Below are 6,983 nucleotides of genomic sequence, written 5' to 3'. Positions count from 1 at the left end.
ACAGCTGCTCAGGGGGCTCAGGAATTATGTACCGGCGCCAGATCAATCCATCAGCACCTTGTCAGGGAAGACTCAGTGGCTGACAGCCTGCGCTTGCACAGGGACACAAGCTCAGGGCCTGCGGTTGCCACAGGGACACAGGCTCAGGGCCCGCGATGCCGTGGGCTGGCACTGCTGCCCACCCCTCCCATGCCCCGCCTCTCCGTTCCCCTGCCAGGGGCACATCTGACAATGCCTTTAAAGGCAGGGCAGGGCTGACAGCGCCATGGGCTAGGCTGGCCGGAAGGGTCTGCGTGCACCCAGCGCATCCCACGATGAATAACAAATGCTGCCACCAACTCAGCTGAGCGGAGGTCACCTTGGAGGCTGCACGGACTCAGCCATAGCCTTGGAAATGACGGAGCGGCCCCTTCTGGTCCAGGCCACCTCGGTTCTTGCAAAGGAGGCTCTGCTTTGTTCTGCTGGGTCCCGCAGGGCCTGGGAGGAGCCCGCCCCGAGGGCGGCTGAGCCTGTCTGCCTGCTGCCCGGATGGCTTCCAGACGTGTGGCGCTGGCTCATCCATCATCGTGTGCGCTTGGCCAGCCTCCTAAAAGCTGCGCTATGAGAAGATGCCAATAGGTGCACACCCTTCTGCTGGGCACCAGACACCAGCGTTAGCAACGGCGTGCCCACCCGCTCCCCAAACCCTATTCTTCGATCGCAGATGGGGTTCACCGCTTGTGGGGTGTTGGGATGCTGTGTTTATTTTTTTTTCTTTTAATTTTCTGTATCAGGTTTGATTAAACCAAGCTGTGCCTGACCCTGTCAAGCCACATCAAAACAGGCCCCTTTTCTGCATGTGGGGAAACATTAGCATACGTTATTGATTGATCTTCATTCAAACTAATCTATCAACGACCTTCTCCGGCTGCGTGGACCCGGGAGCCCTTAGATGCTTTGACGCAGACAGTTGGGAAGCCGCATTGCAAACGCAATTGGCGTCAGCAGCCAGCGGGAGCTGCCCTGGAATTCTGGCCGCTGTTCAAGTTGCTTCGGACGCCACATCTGGGCGGTGAGTTCATCTGGCCAGCTGTTCCTGGAGGCACTCACAGTGCCAGGGGCCAGGAGAAGCTGCCACACGGGACAGTGCCGTGAGTTGAGGATGCGACGGGGCAGGGTGTGAGCCTGACGGGCCGAGGCGCGCTCCTCCTGTTGCACACACAGACGCTCCCTCCCGTGGATCCCGAAAGGAAGAAAACAGCCTCACGTTGGTGGAGTTGAAGATGTGAACAAAACAGACCCAGTATTTTTGAAATATGACTTATTAAAACTGGGATTATGGGGGTGGGCTGGGGATGGGGTGTATGGAATCCAGCATCAGTCTCTGGCAAGGAAAACTCCAGGCCCGGTTGGCGGCCCTGCTCAATTCTCCAAATATTTCAAGATGGAGATAGCGCTGCTTTGACACAGGTCTGAGCGAGAGCGCGGAGAGAAGGGGCAGCCCCCATTTCCTGGGGCTGGCACCATGGAAGCGCCACACTCCATGACAGCTAAGGGACAGCATGGGTCAGCCGTACTCAGGGAAACAGAAGCAAATGTCCTCAACGGAATATCAGCAAACCAAACAATAGTTCAGCCATGTGGAATGCAGTTCAGGAATGCAAGGTTGGTTTAACATCCCAAAATCAATCAAAAAGAGAGAAAAAAACAAGACAAAACATGAGGACCCGGTGTAGCAGCTTAGTGGCTAAAGTCCTCGCCTTACATATACTTGGATCCCATATAGGCGCTGGTTCTAATCCTGGCAGCCCCACTTCCCATCCAGCTCCCTGCTTGCAGCTTGGGAAAGCAGCTGAAAATGGTCCAAAGCCTTGGGACCCTGTACCCGCATGGGAGATCTGGAAGAGGCTCCTGGCTTCAGATCAGCTCAACTCCAACCATTGCAGCCACTTGGGGAGTGAATCATCGGATGGAAGATCTTCCTCTCTGTCTCTCCTCCTCTCTGTATATCTGACTTTCCAATAAAAATAAACAAACCTTAAAAAAAAGAATAAATCTTTAACAAAACAAAACCTGAGCTTGTTGACATTGATAGGCAATATGTAATGGCTGGAACTCAACACCATTCATGAAAAAGAAAAAAAACCACCCAGAAATAGCAGGAAACTTCCTTAACTTGATAATGACAGTTGCTACGATGCCACAGCAAATACTGCAGCTCACGACAAGTTCTGCCCGTGCTGGTCAGCTTTCTGTCATGGCTGGTTAGGAAGAAAATAAACTTGCTTAGCTCAAGGGCTTGATGTGAATTCTGGCTAAGGCGTCACGGGGCCGTGGGACCGAGACGACGGAGGAACCGGGGCCGTGGGACCGAGACGACGGAGGAACCGGGGCCGTGGGACCAGGAGATGACACCTCGACGGAGGAACCGGCCGGGCTAGCAGCAGGCATCGTACCCAGGCTCCTCTGAGAACGCCTCAGCTCCTTCTGACGCAGCCTCCTGTCCTCTGAGAACTTTCCACTGTCAGTCCACACCGTCTCCCCACCTCGCCACCCCGGGGACCCTGCCTCCAACACGCTGGGCGACACATCCCATCTGACCTGGAAGTGAAACCAGGACGCAGGGGTTCTCCCCGTCTCCACGCATGACATCACACTGCGCCGACAATACAATACTGGCCAACGTGGTAAGACAAGGGAAAAGAAAAAAGCCACTGTTACCCAGAGATGCCGGAACTGTGCCTGCGGGGGCGGGCGGGGTCTCCAGGCCACAGCTGAAGTCAGTGGGGTTTCTGGGTCTGAGTTCCGACTCCCCAGGTTTCCTGTTCCTTCCTTGCAGGCAGCAGCGCTGTACTTAGGGCTCCGAACGGGAGCAGTCAGCATCAGGGAAGTGGGGTGAGGGGTGCGGAGTCCTCTCTGCGCAGATCTCATTGCGATTTCAAAATGGACAGTGCTTTGGGGCCAGCGTGATGGCACAGTCGCCTAAACCTCTGTCTGTGTTGCTGGCATGCCATAGGGGCGCCTATCTAACCCAGCCCCCCACCGCTGTGCCTGGGAAGGCACGGAGGAGGGCACAGGTGCACCTATTCCAGAGACCCAAAGGAGGTTTCTGGCTTCCGATCAGCTCAGCTGCTGGGGCAAAACAACAGGAGAAGAAGTTGCTTTCTTCTGGTCTGCGTGGCATGTGAAGATGGAGCTTGGTGGCAAAGCTGGGTCTGTCTCAGGCGACCTGCACCAGCACTGCCCTAAGCACCTCTCCTCGTGGGACACCTGTCACTGGGCTGGTGCCCGCCCTACTGGCCTCCAGATGGCCCCTGACTTCAGATGACTCAGCTGAGCTGTGAAAATGACACACTGTTGCAATTCTGCACCTGGGTCTCCTTCAGTCCCAGGGCAGCAAAGAGGGGGACAAAGAGGGGCCAATGTTCCAGAAGGCACTGTGCTGCCAGCATCCTTGGACACAGGTGTGCGACAAGAAGACAAGACATATCTACCGCTTACTATTCCTGTTAAAGATTTTGTTTATTGGGTCTGGCGCGGTAACCTAGTGGTTGAAATCCTGGCCTTGCTCATGCTGGGATCCCATATGGGAATTGGTTTGTGTTCCAGCTGCTCCATTTCCCTTCCAGCTCCCTGCTTGTGGCCTGGGAAAGCAGTCGAGGACAGCCCAAAGCCTTGGGACCCTGCACCTGTGCGTGTGGGAGACCTGGAAGAAGCTCCTGGCTCCTGGCCTCGGACTGGCACAGCTCCAGCCATTGCAGGTACCTGGGGAGTGAAGCAGTGGATGGAAGCTCTTTCTCGCTATATATCTGCCTTTCCAACTAAAGTAAATAAATAAATAAATAAATAAAAGCTTTTGTTTATTTGAAAGGCAGAGTTACAGAGAGAAAGAGTTAGAGAATCTTCCATTTGCTGGTGTTCCCCCCCCCCCCGCCCCCCGGAAATGGCCACAACTGGGGCTGGGCTCGGCTGAAGCTTGGAGGCCAGAATTCCACTCGGGTCTCCAGGTGGACTGGCGGTGGACTGGTGGGGACTCAAACCAACATTGCTGGGATGTCAGTTTCACAGGTGGTGGCTTAACTCACTGTGCCACAGCACTCACTTATGCAATAAGCTTTGTGACAGATGACAGATTGACAGACTGACAATGCCTGTGGCGGGGGCACGTGTGAAAGGATGGCTGGGCCAGGCCAGGGAGCTCCTGCAACTCAGAATTCATGCACTTCTGGGGCCCGGCACGATGGCCTAGCGGCTAAAGTCCTCTCCTTGATCGCGCCGGGATCCCATATGGATGCCAGTTCTAATTCCAGCAGCTCCACTTCCCATCCAGCTCCCTGCCTGTGGCCCGGGAAAGCAGTTGAGGATGGCCCAAAGCCTTGGAACCCTGCATCCGCATAGGAGACCTGGAGGAGGTTCCTGGCTCCTGGCTTTGGATTGGCATAGCACCAGCCATAGCGCTCACTTGGGGAGTGAACCATCGGATGGAAGATCTTTGTCTCTTCTCCTCTCTGTATATCTGAGTTTCTAATAAAAATAAATATTTAAAAAAAAAAAGAATTCATGCACTTGTGACGTGGCGTTTCCGGTCAATGATGGCTTTATGGAGTTGCAGCCACTGTGCGTGGGCGAGCATGCGTGAGGCCACAGGGCCAGGGCTGCAGCACTTAGCTCGTGTGCGGTTCCGGCCAGCCCAGGTACTGGCTGCGGACAGCTGGGAGCAGCCATGGTGCCGACAGGCCGCAGGCCGAGCTGGGGCAGGGCCGCGGTGGGGTGGGAGGCAGCCGCGAGTGGGAGTGCGACAGGCTGGTGGGAGACGCGTCCACGTGCCTTCGGGCGCAAGGGCAGGGAGGACACCGAGGAGTCACGAGCCCCCGTGTGTCACGGGCGAGTGACCCAGTGTGTGCATGTCGTGTGGGTGTGCTCTTGTGGGTGATATGTGTTGGTGTGATTATACGCGTGGTGTATGCATGTGCCGGGGGGTTCTGTGAGCACATGTGTTGTGTATGTATGTATCGTGTGAGCATATATCTGTGGTCATGTGGTTGTTGTATTTGGTGTGTCACATGCATGTCACTTGGTCACACGTGTGTGCTGTGTGCCGTGTACATGTGAGTGCATGCATGGTGTGTGTGATGTGTGAGACACTGCTCTCGTCTCCCGCGGAGCAGAACCCCGGCCCCGCTGTGTCCACCTCTGCAAGGCTTTGCTCCGGGCGTCACCACGATGAGCAGTTCTCACTTCCTTTCAGGCTTTTAGAATTTCTAGCTTTTCAGACGCACACTGTGTCAGTCACACACATCTTTAAGTCCCACCTTGAAAGGCCTGCCTGGCACATTCCCCGCCCTGGGGATTCCCTGTGGAACCCGGGCCTGTCCCCGGCAGCACCGGGCCCGTCTCCCCTCCCTGCTCTGCCGCACACCGGGCATGCGCGCTAGCCTGCTTGTAACATTTCAGTGCGGCTCAAAGGAGAAGACTGCTCCCTGGATTGTCCTGCACGGTGCTGTAGCCGGCCAGCTGCCAGAGACCGAAACAACCGCCGGTGCCTGAAGACACGGACGAGAGCGGCACAGTGGCATGGCCGACTGGGCGTGGGGGTACTGGACACTGCATGGTGTGGCTTTTGCCACCTGCAGCCTGGGGCCTGGAGCCAAGAGGAGCCTCCTGGACGTGCACCTTGCCCAGTGGTGGGAGCAATAGCAGCTTCCTGCTTGTGTTTCTGGGGGGCCGGACACCTGCTCCCCAAGTCCCTGGAGAGCTTCTGCTGCCGCCAGGACCCACGGATGCCGGGGACGATGCTGTGAGGGCTTCCCAATGGGTCCTTGGAAGATGGGGGACTTTTTGGGGCTCAGGGCAAGTCCCCCTGAGTGCCGGGGCAAGGGACAAGGGGGTCAGGGCCTGGGCTCCCCCGAGCTCACCTAAGCCCTTGGCAGGACAGAGGAGTTCTGAGAGGTAGCACAGCTGGCCCCAACTCCTAGCAGGCTGGATGCCGAGGGAAGAAAGTAAACCAGGGACCGGGCGTTAAAAAAAATTAAAGTTGTTTGCCACGACTTGATGGCTTAATCAGCCGATCGATCTCATTTCCCGGGGCTGAGAGAGCAGCAGGAGTGCTGAACCGAGATGAAAAATACATGAGGGGCCCGGGAGGCTGGGGACGGGAGAGGAGCCCGCCGGCCAGCTCCACCTGTCCAAGCCAGGCAGACAGGAGGCGGGAGCCCCGGGCCAGGCTGCAGCTTTCAGTGCCTAGCATCGCCTCCCGACCGTGGCTGCAGCCCACGGGCTCCATCCGCCGGTGGCGTGTGGGCCTCACGGGAGGCTCACGGAAAATGAGAGAGAGCTGGGGACAGTCCTTGTCGGAAAATCTCTCCAAGTTCCAGCTGGGAGTTCCTGTAGAAGGTGGTGATGGGCAGGGAGGTGTCAGACACCACCCCGTGGGCAGCTCAGCACCAAGGACACACCCGGGCTGGGCGCAGTGCCACCTTGAGTGGCAACGGGGAGTAGGCTGGCAGAGGAGGGGTGCCAAAACTCGGGGGGGGTCAGTCATGCCAGGCTCTGTGCCACACGGTCCTACCCAGTGGTCCGCCAGCAGGACCCAGTACCTTGGCCAGCCCTGCCCTGCTGCAGGCCTCTAGGCCCTGGCTCCTGGGCTTGGCAGAGATTGGCAGAGTTGTCCTGTGGAGTCCCGGTTGCCAGGGAAACCGGCCACACACCATGCCCTATTGTGCACGTGCACCTGTTGGCGGGAGCAGCCCAGCCACAACGCTCCTGGGACAAGCACGTGAGGGGCTTCAGAGAGCCCACCGAAGTACAGACTCTAGAACAGCCCACAGGGATTCCAAAAACCTTCCTGTGGGCCGGCGCTTTGGTGCGGTGGGTTGAGTGCTGTGCTGGTATCGCACACGGGCAACTGGCTGGTCTCGGCTGCTCCACTTCCAATGCAGTTCCCCGTTAATGGCCTGGGAAAGAAGTGGAAGATGGCCACGTGCTTTGGCCCCTGCACCCATGTG

This window comes from Ochotona curzoniae, unplaced genomic scaffold (assembly GCF_017591425.1).
Source record: "Ochotona curzoniae isolate NIBS_2020 unplaced genomic scaffold, NIBS_Ocur_1.0 scaffold_3208, whole genome shotgun sequence".
Lineage (NCBI taxonomy): Eukaryota > Metazoa > Chordata > Mammalia > Lagomorpha > Ochotonidae > Ochotona > Ochotona curzoniae.
This window is presented reverse-complemented; position numbering follows the sequence as displayed.